Genomic DNA, 23,200 nt, shown 5'->3' with positions numbered 1-23,200 from the left:
TAGAAAAATGTTAAAGTAAAGTGTGTGTGTGAGAGTGTTATTGTGTGGTTGTATTATGTGTGTGTCAGTTGAGAGAGAGGGGAAATGAAAGAGAGTATTTATTTTAGAGTGTATGTGTGTCTATTATCCTTAAAGTACTTTGAAACATTTAACAAATTACATATTGCAACAATTTATTTTAAATATTTGTTAGAAATTGAACATAAATACTTATACATATGTATTTACATACGAGGTTAGGGCGGAGAAGTGCTTTAATAAACAGGAATAAATCAATGAATTTAGAATTTAACTGAGAAGTACTGTAAACATCCTGTTATATTCATTAATTATTCAATTTTATGTATATCAAACAAAAAACTAAAACTTTATGAAAATGAGTGAAATCACTTAACTGTGAATAAATTCGAAAAGAATCAATCGATTTTTATGATCGATATCTCATTTTGTTGCTGTACATGGGGCTTTGCAACAAAGTAATAAATCTGAACAATTTCTTTCGTTTTAAATTTTTCATGATTTTTTAAAACAAAAAATTTTGCTATTTTCATGTAAAAAATATATTTTTTGCTTCAATTTGTTATTATAACTACGAAACTACTGAGCCGATTGTAATGCAATATATACGTGAAAATTGGTACATAGCATGGGGAAAATGTTTTCAAAATTCACTGCATCCAAAGAAGAACATTAGCTACTCAATTTTATGTATATCAAACAAAAAACTAAAATTTTGTGAAAATGAGCGAATTCACTTAATTGTGAATAAGTTAGAAAAGAATTCATACATTTTTATAACCAATATCTCATTGTGTTGCTATTACATGTGGCTTTGCAATAAAGTAATAAATCTGAACAATTCCTGCCATTTTCGATTTTTCATGATTTTTTTAAAACAAAAAAATTTGCATTTTCACGTAAAAAATATATTTTTGCTTCAATTTGTTATTATAACTCCGAAATTACTAAGCCGATTAAAACGCAATATATAAACGGATTAAAGGTTATTTAAATATAAATTTTTCTAAGTTTATTTTAATAATATCGGACTAACGCTTTTTGAGTTATCATGAATTATGTGGAGAAACGTCTAACAAAATTTAAAATTTTTTATTTAAAATTTGATACAAAAATTTTACAATTTTTGTATCAAATCTATTATAAATATAATAAATTATATCCTTCCTGACTTATTTTAAAGAACCTTTAAAGTCTAAAAACCTAACAAAAATATTAGTTTAAGTTTAAAGAAGATTAAAAGATTATATTTATATAGGAAAATCAATATAAGTTAAATCATTAGAAAGAATGATACTATTATTCCAAAAGTTCTTGCAAACCCACTTTCGTACGCCTTAAATTTTACGATAAACAAGCCATAGACACACATAACTTCCTGGTTTTTGTTGAGTGTGTGTTCGACTTTTTATTATTTTATGTAAAATTTATTTGCATAAAATATTTACTCAAACTTTTTTCCAACAAAGTTTAAAATATAATCACAAATCTCGTAAATTTTTACTTGTATTTTTATAAATGTAATATTTATATAAGAGTAAGCGTGTGTTTTTCTAATAAAATGACATTTGTAACTTTATATTCATTTGTATATTTATCTATGAAATTAAACCTTTAACTCAGAAACAAACAAAAAATAAAAATAATGTTTAATAAAAAAATAAACGAGGAAAGAGAGAAGCTAGCAAAAACCCTGATGATATAAATGTTTTAGTATATGTGTAAAAACTCTAAGGTATCCTTTGGCATAACACTCAAGTAAAAGTTTTATAAAAATGCTTTTAGAGCTTGATGCTTTAGAAAATTTGTGCAAAAAAAAAAAAACGAAAAAAAAAAATTAAAATAAAATAATAGAATGCCATGTAGTATTGTTATAAATACCAACTGCAAACTCACACAATCATTCATTTAACTAGGTAACGTCAAATCTGATATATGTACAGGGGAAACAAAAAACTCAAAAGTTTTTAAATTACTACAGGATAAAGGAATAAGGACAAAGATAAATTTAATATTGAAATTTGTTGAAAATGGTCCTTTAAACTGTAAAGATTTTTGAAATTAAAATCACTTCTACACAAATTAATAAAATTGGTCCTTCGAATCGTGTAAATATGTAAAAAATTAGGTTTTTCTAATTTTTCAAAATCAAATTTCTTCGAAATTATGTTTTTCTATATTTCATATCAAATTTTTATTCATTATGGCTCTTCAATAAATGGTCCTTAGGACCGTATAAATTTACTATATTTAAAGATTTCTTCGAAGCAAATAATATAAATTACGATATTCTATGTTTCTTATCAAAGTCCTCGTTAACAAGTCTCTTTTAACTAATGGTCCTTCGAACCATATACATTTTAAAAGTGAAAAATTTCGGTCGTTCGAATAAAATATTCTTTTGTTAGTTTTTATAAAAAAAAATACAGAAAATATCAATTAACTTCCCATTGAAATACAGTAAAATTTCCATACGTGATCAAAGAACTACTAAATTATTAAGACAATGTCTTTTTGAACTTAATGCAGACATAACTATGCAAAGTAAATTGTATTCCAAAATTAGCCGGTATTTGTGCAGTAAAGTATTGCCAACCAAAAACACAAAACTGTTTGACAGCTGACAGTTTACGATTAGTAAAAATGAAGCATTACAGGAGAGAACAAGGTGTTTTTATTGTTGAAAAATATTACAAAAATTAAGAAATTTCGGCGGCCACAGCTCGAAAATATCGTATAAAATATGGTCGGAATCTTGATTACTTAGTCAACTGCGAAGAGAGTAATTGAGAAATTCAATGGGTGTTGCTACTCACACTCTTCGTTCAAAAGAAAGCCGTGCAAATATCAAAGCAATGCGTGGAAGTGTTAAGCTTCTGAAATATCATTTCGGCGTGGCAAATTTTAAGATGCTCTTTACAGCGCACAGTGGGGCAGAGTCAAAAAATTTTTGGAAATATATCTGGCATTTCTAAACAGCTGGTCCGATCGGTATAAAATTTAACGGAGTATTCGAGTTTAAGTTATTAAAAAGGGCCCTACAAATGCTCCAGGATCGTGGCTATGGGGGCTCAAAGTAGGGTACCTTCGACATGTAAAATTTTTAAAAATTTTTTTGTTTCCCATCCAATTTGAATGATTTTTATATTTTTGGAAAGCGCTAGGTCTTTAAATGCTTGCATGTGATATTTATCTCTTATAATTTCCAAGTTAGGCGTTTAAAAAACTTAAATTTTAAAATTTTGCCATACATTGGACCGCTTTTTAAAAACTATAGGGCGTAATTATGGTAATTATTTGTTGTTAGTTAGACAACTAAACTACCAATAATATACAAAAGATTTCAGAGCAATATCAATTATGGATCCAAAAATAAACGATTTTCAATTTAAAAATTCGAAAAATAGTAGATTTTTGCTGTTTTTTGTGCGAAAAGGTGACTTAAATTTTTGTATTAAAAAACTTTTTTTAAAAACATATAACAATTGTTTTAAATTTAATATTTAGGGTATCTTTATGGAGATTATTTTGGTGTAAAAAATATGTCCTATTTTTCGAATATGTCACCCCTACGCCCTTCGGATTTTTACCTATTGTTTTAATCAAAATTTCACACATTTTCTAAAATCCCAAAGCTGGGATCAGAAAACGAAAGCAGCTTTGGAAACCCTAATGTGTTCCCTATTTACCCCCAAAGTATTTTCCCCGCCCTGACGGAAATGTGGACTATATGAGCAAAATTGTGAAAAATACCATTTTTTAAATTTTCGGTCCAATTTTTAGGAATTGCGGAATTCCCTTTTAGTTTTTGACAAGTTTTTTTGCACTTTCTTCTTTAAAATAACAAATTTGAAAAACGTTGAATATTTCATTGAGTTTTGTTAATAAATAAAGATTTTATTACATATTGTTTTAATTTCTAAAACTAAAATTTGTATCAAAATTGTAATAGGATTACAAATATTAGGATCAATTTGATCCATATGTATTCCGAAATAATCTTTTTTTGTTAATTTTTAATCTTACAAAACAAATTTCAAGTCAATATCGCAATTAGATTCAAAAATGTGCCACTTTAAAATTCCGTCCTTCAAAAATATTGCACTTCTATCGCAATTAGATTCAAAAATAAGCCACTTTAAAACTCCGTCCTTCAAAAATATTGCACTTTTTCATTTCATATGTGACTAAGTAAGAATCATTGACTTCCTGTTGAATAAAATATTAAGAAGGTGTATAAAAAAAATTTATTCTGGTCCTGAAAAATATAGACAAAGTGATGAAGGCCATTTATCCCACTTGCATTTTCATGCATAAAACCATCCTGTGAAGTTTATGATTAAATAAAAAAATAACAATATAAAGAATAACAAAAAATATCAGTTTTCTATTTAATTGAAATCTTGAGTAAATTTTCGACAAGCTTTATTATTTGTCCGTATTATGGTCCTTCGAACCTTCTTTATTTCTGTGGCTATCTGAATCGTGTATTTCGAACTTATTAATATTAATTGTTATCGAATGAAATGTTTGTATTTGCAATATCTCGTCTTTGTTGATCTGAGTTATGGTTCTTCGAAACTTCTATAATTGTTCTTTATGAGTTTGAATGTCTTTCATAGTAAAATTACATTTGTATACCACTCATAAATGTAATTGATATTCGAATCATTTTATTATAAGAACTACCATGGTATTACTTATAGTTTTATCTATACTATATCATCAAAATGGTCTTTCGAATAGAAAAACTATAGAAGCAAATACAAATTCTTTTTACTATATTTAATGGTCCTTCGAACCTTAAACATTTTGAAAATAAAACATTTCATATGCTAACTGTAAATAAGTGGTCCTTCAAATCATAGATATTATAAGAAATACGTTTTGAATGTTTCATGGTCTTTCGAATTTTAAGTTAAAATATTTTCTACTCTATTTAAAAAAGGTTCTTCGAACCTTATAAATATATAATAAAAAAATTACTTTTCAATGTTTAATATTAAAAGCAATTCCTCAATCTCTTGATGACATTAACTGTGAAGAAATGGTCTTTCAAACCTTATTAATATACCAAACAATTTTTTTTAATATTGATATTGAACGTTTATTCCTCTATCTAATCTAATGATTCCGTGAACTCATAAGTTGTGATTCAAAAAGCTTTTAAATTCATAATATCTTTATATTAATATTTCCATTATTTTGTCATGATTCTGTAAAATTTAAATAAGGATTTCTATTAAAACTAATTTAAAAGCTTCCATTTATTTTGTTCACTATTCTCTGCTGAATTGCTCAAAATTTATGACGTAATATTTCCCCTATTCATATATTGCTGAGTGTAAATTCACCTGTTCATTGTGTATCTCTCTCTCTCTTTCCCTCTGTAAAAGAATGTGTTTTCTTTAACTCTCTCTCTCTTTAATTGTATTAGAAAAAATATGCATGCTATTTTACTGTCTCCTTTACTCCAGACACTGCCAATTGTATTTCTCTTTCTCTCTCTTTCACTCTGTTTCAAACTTATTTCCCTATTTAAATGAATGAGATTTGAATAGTTTACGTTGCACTTTATTTTCTGGTATTTTTACCATTCACAAAATTTAATTAAGCAAAATAAGAGAAGTTTTATATTATACACACATTTATTCACATATACATATTAATTTTTTTATTTCTGTTTTTCATCTTTTAACTAAACTTTAAGCTTTTTATGTGTGGGGAAAAAAATGTTGAGTTATTTTTTTTTTTTAAATTTTTTAAACTTTTAGGAAAGTTGTTTTTGCAAGCAAATGGAGGAGTGGTAATTTGGTTTATGTTAAAGAAATTATGTTTAATTTAAGGTCATTGAGTTAAATTCGATATTTGTAAAAAACTAAGCTTAAAAGCTTAAATTTAAAATTTAATGATTTTTTGGAATTGGGAAAATATGAATATTTTTTGTTGTAAAACTAAATCTGAGTTCTTAACTTGGGTTATTTTCTGCCACAACATGGGTTGAAAATATATATATTTCAAATATCCTTTGTCCAAGCGCTAAATTATATTTTTTTTTGTTTAAAAATGTTTACAAATATTGTTTAGTTTTTTTTGCCAGATGTTTTCTTTTAACAAAGTTTGTTTTTTCTGCCATTTTTAACAACTTTCTCATTATGTGTGTCTTTAAGTTTTTGAATATTCCCAGCAGTTCTGACTGGATGTCCCGATCTAGTGATTTTACGTATCATTTATGGTGACCACATAAATAGCTACATGGCTAGTTATTTTATCATGTGCGTGCCCCAATTGACCCTTCATAGATTACAAATAGACTGTCTAATAGCTGGTGAGAAGTAGTCAACGTATTGGTTATATAGAGTCAGTTAGCTTACTATCGAGTACTGGTTACTTTAACATGTAAGACTGCTAAGCAGAAGTTAAACAAATTTTCCTCCGATTACTCTCCAATAGATTAATTCTGGTGGGTAAAATAATTCATTTCTAAGGTTCAGTATAAAATAAAAGTTTAAAGTGGCTACGCTCTAGATTACTTAGAGACACTAAAGTGACAATTGACTTCACACTAGATTACCAGGTATGTAAGTATACTTAAGCAGATATGAAACAAGTAAGAGAGCTATATTCGGCTGTGCCGAATCTTATATACCCTTCACCAAATTATACTTCAAAATACAAATTTTAAATATTTTTAGGAAAACAAAATTTTTTTTTTTAATTTTTTGGAAATTTTTTTTTTTCCGAATTGTTATTTTAAATTTTATTTTTTTTTTTCAAATTTTAAAATTTTTTTTTTGGATTTTTAATTTTTTTTTTTTGGTAAAAAAAATCGGGTTAAAAATTATCTTTGAAATATCTATCATTAAATATCCATATTGTCTATATTAATGACTTAGTAATCCAGATACAGATCAAAAATAGGCAAAAAAAATCAAGGTTGTCCTGGTTTTTACCTCATATCTCAGCCAGTTATGGACCGATTTTGCTGATTTTAAATAGGAAACTTCTCGAAAGCATGTCTGACAGAATTATTGAAGATTTGGATTCCGAAGATATCTGGGGTCTTCAGAAAATTGATTTCAACAGACAGACAGACGTACATGGCTTAATCGACTCCGCTATCTATAAGGATTCAGAATATATATACTTTATAGGGTCGGAAAATTATATTGTGGAAATTACAAACGGAATGACAAACTTATACATTGAGGCCTCGATTTCAACTTTTTTTGCATCGATTAACCGTAATTAACTCTATTATAAGCAACATTTTTTTTCGATTATTTTTGGACAATCAAACACAATGTGAATAAATCGAAAAGGGGAATTCCCTCGACTTTTAAAGTTTTGTGTAGAAAGTGATTCTGTTATTGGCTTTCGATGTTTCCTGAAAGAACGAACTCCAATTTCTGGATTAATAGTGAATAAAAAGGCTAAAATATTCCACTCAAAATTAAACAAAAAAACGATATGGAATTCACAACCTTAATGCTGCAGGAGAAAAATGATTATATAGCTGCCACAATTTTTGTGGAAAAATTAATTGTATTCATATCAATGGAAAAACTCAACAATGAAAACATTATTGTGAAATTTTTCCCACCAAATGTGATGTCTCTCCGATGGGTCAGGGTGCAATATGGAGCCTTAAGTGTCATTATCGAAGAACTCTAGTGTAAAAGCTTGTTACGTCAATCAACAGAGAAGAATTCAAGAAAGCACTGTTCTCAATTAATAATGCTTGGAACGCTATTCCTTCTGCAGTTTTGAGAAATGCGTAGAATAACTTACTCTGTCCAGAAAATGAAGGAGTGCAGGCATATGTCTGAAATTTAATTAGATCCTTAAATAATTTTATTATTACTGATATAATTATGTAATTACAACAATATGTATTAAAAAAGTACTCAAAATTAGTACTCAATTAACCGGGAAAATTGATTATACAGAATGCTTCCGGTCCCGACCAATACGGATAATCGAGGTCCCACTGTATATACCCTTCTCACGAAGGGACGAAATAGACATTGAAAGTGACTAGACTCTAGATTACTTAGAGTGACTTAAGTGACAATTGACTTCACGCTAGACTACCTGGCATGTATAAAGTGACCAATTGAATTCTCTCTGCACTGCAAAATCAGCCAGTAATCAGAGGGATCTACTTATAAAACTGCTGGGTTACTTGCCATGTTGTATATTTTAACATGTTTATGTGAACTCATTTTTGAGCTTCAAAAAAAAGGAAAAAAATCCAAACAACAAAATAAAATGTTTAAAGAAAAGTTCAAACTTTTACATTTAGTTTAAATGCCATGTAGTTGGGCTTGAGGTTGGGTTTTTGAATGGCGAAGGAGTAGAGTAACAAAAACGAGATGGGTATTTTTAACTTTTTGTCCTAGAGTTTACATTACAGTTTTAAGCAAAAAAAATGTTTCAAGAGTAGTGGTGGGAAAAAGCGAAAAAAGGATTAACCATCATTGCCAGCTATTTATTTTTAAGGATTTTTCTTAAGTAAAATGTTTTCTAGTTAATGCATTGTGTTGTTTTAAACATTAGACTCACTTGCATTTCTATTTAAAAAAAAACATTTATTTGGTTTTTTCCCACTGCTGGCTTTGTTTTGATTGTAAGTTTTAAATAAATAATGGAAAATTTAACATAATTATTGTAATTAGTAGAGTGTTTTTTCGTTTGTTACAGTTGTTAGCTGTAGCTGACCTTAAAGAAAAGCTAATTTTTTTTAATGTGCAACATTAGAAATTACTTTTTGTATAAAACTTAGTTACATTAAAAACAAAATTGTACAAAGTTTTAGAAATTACACAAAATTTCAAATTGAATGCATGTAATACAGATGAGTACAAGAAAGATTTGTTCAAAATAGGATTTAAAAATAACAAAAACAGAAAATAAGGAAAATTTTAAAAATTTGCTCATCAAATGCACCAGAATCTCAATTCTTTAGACTTTGAATTCACAGTTGATTCCGATCAAACCCAAGAATCTTAATATTGGATCGTAAATACCTGAATTATTATCACTTGGGTATCATCAAATCCAAACCAACTGTTTCTCTAAACGCTTGCTTCATTTCACTGATCACTGGTGATCTTTTGGCACTTTATCTCATTATTTTTAATTTTAATGTTTTCATTAAAATTGCTTTCATCGCATTAAATATTCTGAAATCTAACAATCATCCAATTAAGCATCATTGAATGCAAAACTACGTCAAAATCTTTGATAACCTAACAGATCATCGAACATACTTCATACAAAAACAAAAGAAACAATATCACTCATAATAGTTTTGCAGAAACACGTGTATTCTTATCAACAACATACCCAAACAAAGTACAAACAAAAATATTTATTTATAAATTGATAAAATTGTTCTTAAAACAAGCTAATCTTTTAATATAAAAGCCCAGCATATTTTCAAAATAGTAGTAATTAGTACTTAGAAGTTGCATTCGATAGGTGTTTCAAACATAAATTCTTTGACATCCACGATCAGCGGCGGGACAATGAAACTCGCTCTTATTTTAGTGGCCACAATTGACTTGGTGTCTGCTATCATTCCTGATTTGTTTTCCAATTACGATGGAGACGATCCCATGTACAGTAAGAATTGTATGAACAAACAAAAGTTCCTTTTGTAAATTGTTTATCGTATTGATGATCCTTTGATATTTGAGGAATGGATCCAACTGGGGCAGACTTTTACTTTTAACAAGGATGACTATACTGTAAGTAAGCTCAGACTCACATGAATAAAAAATCCGCGAGAAATTTTTCGCATTTTTAACACTGAATAAAAACAGGAAAAAAGGCGAAAAGGGAAAAACCTCCCGCGGATTTTATATTCATGATTGGGCTGTATATATCTTACACATATCATTGATATTCCAGCACTTTGACCAGTACATGGAAAACTTCTATGAAGCCTATAAAAATGAAGACATTTTAGCCAAGGGTGAATTCTTTGGAGCATTGGTAGAGACTCACCTGGAACAGGCTTATGGTTTATTCAACTTCTTCCACTATGCCAAGAACTTTGATATCTTTCAACGCAACGTTGCCTGGGCTCGTATGCATTGTAATGAAGGCATGTTTGTCTATGCGCTCACCATGGCCGTCCATTTTATGAATAAAGAATGTCCGGTGGGCTTGCCTGCCATTCATGAAATCTTTCCTCAAAACTTCTTCAACAGAAAATTCGTTAAGGCAGTCAAACAATACGATTACGATGTCTGGAGCAAATATACTCAAGATGAGAAGGAAGACAAGAACGACCTCTATAACAGCTATCTTAAAAACAAGGATAACCACAACTACTTCTTCACCAAAGATTGGAAGACATGGCAATGGTGGAAATTGATGGGTTTAAATGAACAATGGTACACTGATGATCCTTACAAACACATAAATGCGGACAACAAGGACTATGCTTATATCAACGAAGATCTCAAACTGTTCTGGATGCCAGTTGATTTTAGCCGTGACATAGAATTCTTCAACAAAGAATCTGCTTTATCTTACTTTACGGAAAGTGTTGCTTTGAACTCGTACTGGTATAACTTCAATCTTAAATATACTTTCTTTATGCATAAAGAGAGTATGTCAGAGAAAACTGGCTTTACTAAAGATTGGTACATGAATTGGTTGTTTCACATCCGTCAACTTTTGGCTCGTTACTATATGGAGCGTTTGTCTCATGGCTATGGAGAAATACCTGAGTTAACCTTCTTTGATAAAATCGTAAACGGTTACAATCCACAATTGGTTTACTATAATGGTGTTGGCTACAGATATCGCAAAAACTATTACGAAATTGAAAGCCATGGAAAATTTGATTACTATTCCAAGATTGTTAACTTCTCCAAATGTTTGGACGAAATCATTACCAAGGGTGTTTATAACACCTATGATGGTCAGACCATTGATTTCCGCGAAGCTGAAAATGTTAAATATATTGATAGCTTCAAGCTATTTAGTGAAGATACATTTGATCAATACTTCTTCAAATATTGGTACTTGTACACCCATATGCATTTGGCCAATGTGGAGTCCAGCGATTTAAAAGTCTTGCCAAATGTCTTGCTGAACTACGAAACCATCACGCGTGACCCTTTGTTCTACATGTTCTACAAGAAAATAGCCTCAATTCATGGAAAATTTCTCTACAATGTCAAGCCATATACTCGTGAAGAACTGCTGATCCCTGGCATTACCATCTACAACGTTAACATTAGCGAATTGGTAACCTTCTTCGATTTGGAAGATTATGATGTCACTAATTTGATGAAAGATAAGACGACTTTTATTGATGGCCAACTCGTTTGGAACAAGACATTGTTTGCTCGTCAAATCCACCTCAATCACAAACCGTTCCACGTTAATTACACAATTGAATCGGATAAATATCAAAAAGTTGTTGTCCGCACTTTCATGGGTCCCAAATACAATGAATTTGGACATTTTCTTTCTATAACAGAAAACCGTGAAAACTTTATGCAACTAAGTGAGGAATATATGGAACTTCAAGCTGGTGTTAATGAATTACAAGAATATTACTGGCCCAGTGGGGGCCGTATCAGCTACAGTGAAACATATCAGAAGGTAATGGGTTCCATTCAAGGCAAACATAGCTTAGGTTTTGATGTTGGAGCACAACGCTGTGCATTTCCCAAAAATTTGGTCTTACCTCGTGGTTGGAAGAACGGTATGCCCATGCAACTCTTCTTCTATGTCAGTCCCCACACCTTCATACATGATTATAATCCATGTGATATGGGTTATACTGAAGGTCGCATTGATGATAAACCTTTCCGTTATCCTCTGGATCGTGAAATAGATGCAAATGAGTTCTTCGTGCCTAATATGTACCTCAAGACTGTCAAGATCTACCACGAAGACAATTTGCAACAATATTATGGGAATAACAATGAACATTTCTCCAAAAATATGAAGTCAATTGATATGTCATATTAACTGTCATATTAACTATCTAATTAGAGTTTGGAGCTGATTTTGTAAATATAATTTGTTGATTTTTCGTTTAGTATTAAAATTTTTTAACAATAAATATTAATATTGCTTATTACGTTTGTTTTTTGAGTACTCAGAGAAAAACTTTATTTAGAAGTTGGGAATGTAAACTAAAGACATGTTCATAATTAAAATTCATTAACAATTTTAATTCAAACTTAGTCTATTTACAAATATTTTCTACGAATTTCTTCCACTCTTCTGTTTCTCTTGCCATGTATCTTAACTGGTTGTAGGATTCTCTAGTCCTTTAGCTACAATATCTCTCCATGACGTTATTGGTCGACCAACGCTTCGAAATCCCTGAGGGTTCCACTCAATTGCCGCATGTGGAATCTCAGACCGTCCTTTACCTAGAGTGTGTTCCAGCCAACTTTCAACCCTTCTTTGGTTAGTCCTTAATAGAAAATTAAGGACTAACCATAGCTGCATAGCTGCCCTTAGCCCCTTTAAATCGGCTTTCTATATCAAGTATTGTACCACCATTAGTACTTATAATGCTGCATAGATATTCAAAACTGTTCACCAATCACCGATCACCGATCACCTGCTCATTAACTGCAAACTGAGATGTGTCCATGGCATTAATTCCCATCGTTCCCATCTTGTTGATATTAGCCCTTAGTCCGACTTTAATTGATTCCTCAGTAAGGGAAGGGAATGCATATCTGAATTCCTACTGGATGAAAGGCCTATGACGTCTGCATACCCCAGATGTACTAATTTACCATACATTTCCCAATTGAGATCCACAAGCACAATTCCAACGACATCAAATATAACATCCATCACAGTTATAAATAGCAGCGGTGAAAAAGCACAACCTTGCCTTACGCCACTGTTCGTTATAAATCTATCACTCAACGCGACATCATGCAAAACCCTGCATGTAGATCCCTCGTAGCTATTCCCGAGAATGTTAATGAGCCTTTGTGGAATACCTCCTGCATCAAGCGCCATCCAGATATATTCTCTCTTGAGAGCATCAAAGGCCTCCCCGTAGTCTACAAAGGTCAAGGTACTAATTTGGTTGATGCATGATCTACCAGGACGAAAGCCAGCTTGGGTGTCACGGATGTGATCATCTAGCTCTTCTGTTATTCTGTCCATTATAATTTCATTAAATATCCTAAAAACTGCCGGCAATAACGATATACCACACCAGTTATTGCATATTTCTATCTATCTCCTTTGAGTCTAATAATGATCGCCCCTTTCCAGTCAGGAGGAAAAGCTTCAGTGTTTCAAATTGGACTAAATATTGGACGGGATTCCTGCCATTACGATAGGATTAGCCTTAAAACACTCCATAGGAATATTTTCATTTCTAGATCTTGCTCTCATTGGGGGCTTTCGTATTTATGATTCTGTTGGGATTAAAAAGTCTTCGTAGTGTATAGTCATCTGATTTATCGTGCATTACATTCAGCGTTCTCTCAAAATGTCTACTCCAAACATGTTATTGATCCTGTCTGGAAGTCATCGTACCACCACTTCCACCGTCCATAACAGGAGAACATCATTTAATATTGCCACCACCAGCAAGTGTTCGGGTCAGCTTCTTCAGTTCCTTCATATATCCTCTTTCCGATGCTGTCTGTGCTTCCTTACCAATACTATCATAAAATTGCATCTTGTTCCGTTTAATTTGTCGTCCATTATGTCCGCTCAATCCGCCATATCCTGTGTTATTTTCCTCTTTACGCTGAGGATCATTCTCGCCTATCATCGCTATTTTAATTGCCTTCCTTAAAAAGCGATGATAGGCGAGAATGATCTTCAACGTAAACAGGAATATAACATAGGGTACGGCGAGTTGAGCGGACATATTGGACGACAAGAGGCAATTTTATGATGGTATTGGTAAGGAAGCTCAGATAACATCAGATCCTTTGCATCCGTAGACATTCATTCCCTTTGCTCGATTGAGCGGAATCCGAGAGTATCGTTGCAGAGATTTTGGAGTCTTGTTTTCAATGCTGATCCCAGCAACTAACAAGTAATGGTCACCACCAATATCCTCACTCCTCTTATTACGCACGTCGCATAAAAGATTACACCATTCCTTAGTAATGTAAATATGATAAATTTTGGTTTCGTAGCTACGTCGAGACTTTTAAGTTGTTCCGCGACACATTTTGTGTGGAAATATTGATCCCCCCACTTTAAGATCATGATTCAAACAGGTCTCCAAGAACAGTTCACCATTTTCGTTACTGGTACCCAATGCCTAATATATAGTACATAAGGTTTTGCAATAAGGAATAAATAAAAATCTCTCTGTCAGCTAAAGACACGTTAGGTTCTAGAGGAAATGTCATGTTGTAGAGAAAATCTACCCAAATATTCTAGCTTGATGAGAAATGTTTGGAATTGAAAAAGCGCAAATATTGTTCAACCAGCAATTCTTCAATGTGAAAATTTGCTCTATCATTCCAGTCATATTTCGTACGAAATTTTTGAAAAGTGACTGTCAAACTTTCATTATTTTTGAAATTTTGTTCAGCAATGAAAACGAGCTGTTCTCTTGTCAGCTGTCAAATATTTGTTTGGTGGCTAATTCAAAACTTACATGAATTTTGAAACACGCTTATTTTTGAAAAACTTCAATTATTAAGCTTTCCACCTAACCACATACATTTCAATTATGCATTGTAAAAAAAAATATATTACCATTTCCTTTTAAAATTTTTTTCAATTTGTAACAGAAAACCTAACAAATCTCTAAATGAATATTTCTTGTTTCCCCCTAATTTCAAGTGAGACCCAAGAGGCCGGGTAGAAAATATTTTTTTCCTAAATAAATATGAAAATTAGCATTTTAGTCAACGGTCATTATTTATTGCCAATGTCAAATACACTTGACAGCAATCGTTCATTAATGTTAAAGACGTGTTCGCTCTCTCCACATAATGTTTGCGTGTGTAAGTGTCGCTCTAATAGTGCGTGTTTCTTCTCACATTTCACACAATTATGGTGAGAGTTGGAAACAAAAAAAAAAAAGAAATCCTGTGAAATCTATAACAATCATTTTCATAAAATTAATGTTAAATGATGGTGACTATTTAATGGCAACATCAAGGAAACAACACAGCACGACAAAAGGCTGATAGTAAAATGGCGCATGCAGGGAGGGGCAAAGTAGAGTAGAGGTGGGCATGAAGAAAACATGTACTTTCTTTCTCTTGTAATCTGAGCAAATACTGATATGATTTTGTTTTCTACTTGATAATTCTTGTGAACTTCGTTGAGATTTATGTCATTGACTGGAACATAGATGATCATGTTTGACCACTGATGGTAATGAGAGCCGATCACTGGTCTAAACTGATGTGGAAAGAGCAGAAAATGTACGAAATATCTCGTCCTTCTTATATATTTGTTAAACATTTTAGCTCTGAAATATCAGTAGTTTAAGGATTGTATTTGAACTTCACATAACCACTTTTGAAAACCACTTAAAATTTGCATTTGATCAGGTGATCGAGAAACTAAATGGTTTGGGGGAAACACTTTAGGGTCCCCCAAATATTGTACATGCCTGCCTTAACAATTCCAATATCATAATGGCAATGTAATACTACTACTACTAAATCTCCAAAGTTCTTCCCATTATTTTAGCACTTCACTTTAAAATGTATTTATTGTTTGTAATGACAGTCAAGTAAAGAGAACGACACAAGTGGAGAGTACACGAATATGTTGGTCCTAAGAGAATTAAAAGCAAACCACGAGATTTCAATGATGGCTGTCAAATGTGTACGACTATGCCATGTAAATGTATACGTCTGTGTATTGTATTAGTATCCCAACAGTTCTGGATGACTGTCACGAGCTAGTAATTTTACCTAGCACTTGGGGCCTCCACTGGTAACATTATTAGCTACATGACTAGTTATTTTTAACATACGGATGTCCTAGGTGACAGTGAAATGACACTTAGTGGCAACTGACGCTTGCTAAAGCGCAGTACAAACAAATTGTGTAAAGTACTACACTCTGGATTACTTGGAGATAATAAAGTGACGATTAACTTCACGCTAGATTACCTGGAATGTATAAAGTAACCAATTGATATCTCTCAGCAATACAAAGAGCGTTAAATGAACCAAAAGCATATAAATTGGAGTCAGGCAAGTAATTAGACATGAGAATTACTGTCTAAAAGGAATAGGATGTCAATTCATTTGTAGTCAATGCAGAACTGCTGGGTTACTTTATATTTTGTGAATATGCATGTATGTGTTTTTAGTAAGCAAAATGACATTCAGTATTTCAGAATCACTTTGGTAATTTATGCGTGGCATAAAACATTGTTGTTAAATTATGCCACACGCTTTGGCTATTATATTTGTGCCTTTGGGATCCTTTGATATTCGTGATTGTGTCTGTGACTTAGCGTATTAATGATTGTTTATATGTATGTTTGGCTATGGAAGTGTGTAAATAAATGACTGATATAGCCGAGCTGAAATGGGGCTTAACATATCTCTGTTTTTTTTTACACTCTGTCTACATGATGCGGCAGAAATTAATTTCTTTTTTTCATTACATTTTTTTTTGCAAATAATTTCTTTGCTCAGGCACAATTCATAATGATAATGTGTTTATATGTAATGTGTTAGTTGGGTGAGGAGTATGTGTGGTATCATCTAATCATCATCTAGGGTTCCGGAACTTTTGAAGAGAAAATGTGTATTTGTTTATATGGTTAATAATAATTGAACTCAAAATCGACAGCAAAAATGGATATGAAATCAATCCATGACCTATTTGGGGCCCAGAATGCTTCTTTCCAACGTTACTAGGCCGCCAGTTAATACCGCAACTCCTGTGGCCCCATTAAAAGATAATATATTCCACAGAATTTCGGTGATAAAGAGAACGCGACGGAAAAATAACCTCCTTGCGAAAGATGTCCCAAACTCATCTTAATCTAGTAAGGAGTTGCTATGAATGGCGTTGATACATTATTTGAGCTGGAGAGATTGATAAAGGCTTTATGGATTATGTAAATCACCGATTCGGCGTGATCCTTAAAATTATAGATCAAGTAATAGCGAAACGTTAGACCGAGCAATACAGACGATACCCTGATATCGGCACGCCAAAATAAAACCAAAGAGTCATTGACGAAAAAGTCTCGAAATTGTAGACTTCAAAAAGGTCGAATGAAAACCCTTCGACGAAAAATTAAACGGAAACCGCATCTGCAAATATGCCGGATATAAGCTCAAATACCGAAAATGGTCAACAAGAAGAACAGCACGAACATGAGAATCCGTAAGCCTAGGACAATAATATCCATAAAAGAGGAAATTTCATACGTAGATATATAAAAGTCAATTAGATCAGACCCGGAATTAAAAGAGCTAAGGGAAGAAATGAACAAAGTCCGGACAATTCAGAAAGGAGACCAACATCTCATATATCTCATCTGCAGATGATCCAGATAGAAGCTCAAATATCGAGAATGTAGTCAATAGTCAACAAGAAGAGGAAGAACATAGGAATCCAAAAGCCAAGGCCGGAATGCAGATAATAATAAAAGAGATAGGTGAAGAAGTGAACAAAAAAAGGAGAATTCTGAAAGGAGACCTACATCTCAACTGCAGATGAGTCAGATTGGGCTCAAATACCGAGAATGCAAACAAGGATTGACAGTGGTAAACAAGAGGAGGAAGAACTTGAAAATCCATAAGCGTCTTATCCACAAAAGAGGACATTTCATACGTAGATATCTTATAAATAATTAGAACAGACCCTGACTTAAAAGAGCTAGGAGAAAGGCCAGGGGAATTCAAAACGGAAACAGCCTGGAAAAAAGACGTAGCCGATAAATTCACCACGAAATAGGAATTATGCCGAAACTTAGCCAAAGCTATATATATAGCTGAACTAAACGAAACAGTTGTCAAATCCATTCATAGCTAAATTAAGCTTCCCAACTCATGCATCAAGGAGACCATAACACTCACCAAGTATTACAGATGCTTAGAGTTGAGTAAAGAATTCTGTAAAGAAGATATTGATAAATCAATGGACGATATTACAACTGAACGGGAAATATGCCAAGCCTTAGTCAACTAATGTCAATTCCTTTCTCAAGTCATTCGAGGATACCAAAATAGGTAAAGTAAATCTCCCAACAGATGCACAAGGAGAGCCCTTAAAGGAGGCAATATCGCTCACCCATCAAGTTAGAGTTTGGCCGCACATCCAAATTATGTAAAGCAGATATTGACAGATTTCATCTCTGAATAAAATATGGATTGGAAAGTCAGATACCGAAAAACTGCAAGGGATAAGCCATGTTGCATACTTTACAAATCCAGGAAGTTTTAAGTGTCCTGTTTTCAAAAAATCGGTAAGTGAAGTTTATCCAACTTAAAACAAACTATTGTATCAGCTCATGAGATTAATAATCTGGAGTAGTTGAAAACATACGCTTCACCTATATCTGACTCTATAAAGTTTAAGGAAATCTGGCCAACACACTTATCCTTGCTTTAACTAGTTGAATAAAGAAGATGCTCTAGAATATAGAGTATTAAATAACCCAGTTCTTTGTGTTCATGCTGTTATTTTTTCTTTGTCTCTCCAAGATTCAATCCCCAAAGAGAGTACCTCAAACGACAGTTAGGAACTAAGATATGAGTGAACAATATAACCCAGCCGATAGTAAGTTTTCTGGCCAGTTGGATGCATATTGTAAATTATGTGAAGCGCATTTTCCAAAGACTTTGTAGAATCTAAAGTCCAAAGATGTTAAATAACCTACACATCCAGTTGAACCCTTTGATACCCTTCACCAGCAGTCCATTTGGCAAGCGCTACAGTGCAAATCAGTTTCACATGAATTGATTGATATAATCCGTGCCATATACCGGGATTCAGCATGTAAGGTGCTACATGAACGCAATCTGGGAAGACTCTTTAGAGTTAATGCATGTGTACGACAAGGCTGTGTTTTATCTCCATTGCTGTTAAATATAGTATTTGGCGTTATAATGCTCAAGGCAATACCCAAGAGAAGAGGCATCATTTGGGACCTAATTGGAAGACTGGAAGATCTCGTTTAGCCTACACATTCAACGATATGGCAGCCAAACTACGGAAGATACAGACCACGGCAAGTGATGCTGGTTTACATGTTAACGTGGCAAAGACCAAGGTCTTGCAGATCTTTAAGACGTACACTCCTTTATTTATCTGGGTAGTGTCATATCAGCATCAGGCGGATCGGGAGACGATATTTCAAATCGCATCAATGAGGCAAACTAAGCATCCATCTAACGTACGTTCTGTCTTATCGTATGGCTGTGAATCCTGGAACACCACAGTTAGCGACTCGGAATCCTTCATTAATTGCTCGTTACAAAAACTGTTCAAGATATATTTACCGAATTTTATCTCAAACTGAGACTTGTGCAGGTAAACCACCAATACGTATCCAGATCATCAATCGTAAATGGAGTTGGATTGAGAATGTTCTCAGACAATGTAGCCAAGATGGCGATTGAATGGTATACCCAAGGCAGTAGCAGAAGAGGCAGACTTGCTAATACTTGGAGGAGACAAAACGAAACTGAAACAAACACAACTGGAAAGGCCGGGGCCGAAGTGAAGCTGATATCACAGGATGGAACACAATGGAAAAACTTTGTTGTGGCCCTTTATTCCCAATTTTAATTCTCCTAAATTTTATTTAAATTTAATAATATGAACTCAAACGCAATTTTAAATCACTGGTAATTTGTATGAAATAAAATTTAAATTTGTCTCTGCTGCGTAGGAAAGGATGAAAAAGAAAAACCCTTCTGTTATTTTAATAATGAAATGTTCATTATATTTTAGTTTTCAAGTATGGTGTCACAATTATAAATTTTGCGTGTGTTTTTTTTTTGTTATTTTAGCGCTTATTAAAATAAAGAAACATGCTAAAGTTTAAATATACAAGACAATATTGTTGTAGCACTCTAACTATAGTAGCACAAGAAAAGTGTATAAAATGATTGTCAGCAGTTAGAAGCAGCAGCAGTGAAGGAATAGGGGAATAACAATAATAAATAATAGCAGCAGTGTTAGTTTGTACCATGATAATGCCATACACCAACTAAAACTGCAAAAAAAAAACTAAAATAATGTTGAGTAGTTTAGTTGTTTTTTTTTTGTCATTGTTATAATTCTACATTTTATTTAACAATATTCATACACGCTACATTGTCATTTAAAATAACTTAAGCACCATTGCGGAAAACGTTTTCAACTAACTTCTTCCGTTTTTAAGATTCCTTCATTTATTTATTTGTTCATTTTGTACTCCCTCCTGCTGCTACTCTATTCCGGGTGTTTTTTTCTAACCAAACCAAACCAGCTCTTAGTTTTTTTTGTTAAGCCTGACATGCTTGATGAAGGCAAAAAAGACTAAAAACTAAAATATGGAGAAAGAAATCCTTTTTTAAACAAAAAGCATATAATGACGTCAACAATTGTTATTGCTACAAATTGCTTTGATAGCTGACAAAATGTAACAATCTGTTGTAGTCGTAATTGTAATAGAAGTGTACGATTTGTAAACTCCTGTCTGCCTGCTCTCCTAGTCTGGTTTTCGTTTCCCTTTTTTTTAGTTTCAGTTACTTTGTTGCTTTGCTCCTTTGATTTTCTATAAATTGTAGGTTTAATTTGTCTGAAATGCTATTGTAGAGTGTTTGTTAACCCTTTAATGTTTTCAAAAATGTTCGTAATTTTCAATTATTTATGAAGGAATTTTTTTTTTTTTGGTGATTTGTATTTAACATGATTATAATAAAAGATACGTTTTATAATTAATAATGTTTAAAGTTTTAAATACATAATCCCTTAAATAAACAAAGCAAAATTAAAATTGTTAGTTCGAAGGACCATACTCTAATACCAGAAATTATTAAATTTAAATCTTCATGGAAGTTCTAAGAGCTTGGAGAACGATACAAGGAAATCATTTGGTTCGAAGGACCATTAACGGAAATGTCTTAAAATTGTTAAATTTCCTAGTATGGAAGCTCTGAGCTTTGAGTACGTTACAAAGAAATCATTTGATTCGTAGGACCATTAATAGAATTTCCTTAAATTCTTAAAATTCAAGAAAATTCTGAATTTATTTAGCTCTCCTTAAAGGTTTAATCATTGTGCAAACCCTCACACACATTTTTAACTGTCACTTAAATTCTACTAACCATTTTTTTTCGCCAAGGTCTCTGTTTTTAATTTAACCTGTTTATTACTTTCCACATTTATTTTCCTTTTTAATATTTCTCCTTATTTCCTTGCCAAAAAAAAAAAAACGGGGGAGCACAGGTAGAAATTACATTTTCTTTGTTAATTACCTTTGAGTTTTCTTTTACAACATTTAACAGATTGCTATACTTTGTTATTATTATTATTTTATACTTTTGTTTATAATTTCTTTATTACGAGTAGCTACATTCGTTATGACTTGAGGAGTTATAGCCAAAATATTATTACGCGCTTTTAAGCACTAACTTGAGTTGAAGATGGCTGCTAACTTTTGGCTTTAAAATTATTAAAGTAAATGTTTTAAAAAAATGTGGCTATTAAACTAAAGTGAAGATTAAATGCAGTTAAATGTGTAATAAATGGGAAATCATAAGTATTTGAAAATAGTTTTTAATTTAAGTTCAATAAGAAGAGGCAAAATATTAAAATTTGATGATTATAAGAAAGTTCTTTTTAAAATGTCTGTTTTAAACTAAAATTAACACTAAATGTGGTCAAGAGTTTAATAAATGGATATTCTTTAGCTTTTTTAAACACTTTACGATTTAAATTCGGTTCGAAGGACCAAAATTGTGGCAAAATTTTAAGATTGAAAAAAGTAGTCAAAATTATATTTTTAAGTTGATGTATTAAACTAAAATTATTAACAAATACAGTCAAAAGCTTAACAGTTTTAAAACAGTTGCTGATTTAAGTTCAGTTCGAAGGACCAAATAATGACAATATTTTAAAATCGAATAATGTTAAGGAGGGTATTTTTAAATTCAAATTAACAATAAATATAACCGATAGTTTAATGATTCAAAATGGTTTAGCAGTTTTAAACAGTTTGTGATTCAAATTAAATTCGAAGGACCAAAATTATGGCAAAATTTAAAAATCGAATAATGTTAAGAAGGGTATTTTTAAATTGAAATTAATAACAAATATAACCAATAGCTTTAAACAGTTTGTGATTCAAATTCAGTTCGAAGGACCATCATTGTGGCAATATTTTTGGATTTTAAAAAAATAGTCACATGGGTTAATCACATGGGTGTTAAGCAGTTTTAAAGCTATTTCTGATTCAAACACAGTTCGAAGGACCAAAATAGTGTCATTTTTTTAATATTCAATAATGATAAAAAGATAAATATTAAAAAAAGTTTTTAAGGAATTTTAAATGTTGGAATGGAATTTTAAAATTAATAACAAATATAGTCAAGAGTTTAATAAATATAAATGTTTTGGAAATTTTTAACAGTTTTATGTCAAATTCAGTTCGAAGGACCAAAATTGTAGCAAAATTTTAGGATTGAAAAAAAGTTGTAAAATAAGTGTTTTTAAATGGATATATTAAACTAAATTTAATAACAAATGTCGTAAGGAGTATAATTATTGGCAATTCTTTAGCTTCTTAACAAGCTTATCGATAAATCCAGTTCGAAGGACCAACAATTTGCAAAAGTTGCAAATATAATAATGTTATGAATTGCATTTTTAAATGTCTATATTAAACTAAAATTAACAACAAATGTAGTCAAGAATTTAATAAATGGAAATAGTTTAGCAGTTTTAAAACTGCTTCTGCTACAAATACAAATTGAAGGATATAAATGGTGGGAATATTTAGTGATGCAAATTCAGTTAGAAGAACCAAAAATTTTAAGACTGGAAAACCTTGTGAAATGAGTACCTTTAAATGACTATGGTACCTTTAAATGAGGGGTTTAAATGGCTGTATTAAACTCAAACTAACAAATGTAGTCAACAATTTAACAATTTGGAAATGTTTCTAATTAAAAATATTTCGAAGTACCAAAATTTAATATTGGAAAAAGAAGACAACCGGGTATTTTCAAAATGATAT

At 31.7% G+C, this 23,200-nt stretch overlaps 1 protein-coding gene and 1 pseudogene across 1 annotated transcript in view; one reads left to right on the top strand and one right to left on the bottom strand.

Moving 5' to 3' along the window:
* Positions 1-23,200, bottom strand: part of Sema1a (semaphorin 1a) — a 751,515-nt gene that overhangs the window by 92,077 nt on the left and 636,238 nt on the right. The gene's annotated exons all lie outside the window — the stretch shown is intronic.
* LOC135951132 (arylphorin subunit C223-like) lies at positions 9,495-12,042 on the top strand (annotated as a pseudogene).

Source organism: Calliphora vicina, chromosome 2 (assembly GCF_958450345.1).
Source record: "Calliphora vicina chromosome 2, idCalVici1.1, whole genome shotgun sequence".
NCBI classification, from domain to species: Eukaryota; Metazoa; Arthropoda; class Insecta; order Diptera; family Calliphoridae; genus Calliphora; species Calliphora vicina.
This window is presented reverse-complemented; position numbering and strand designations above follow the sequence as displayed.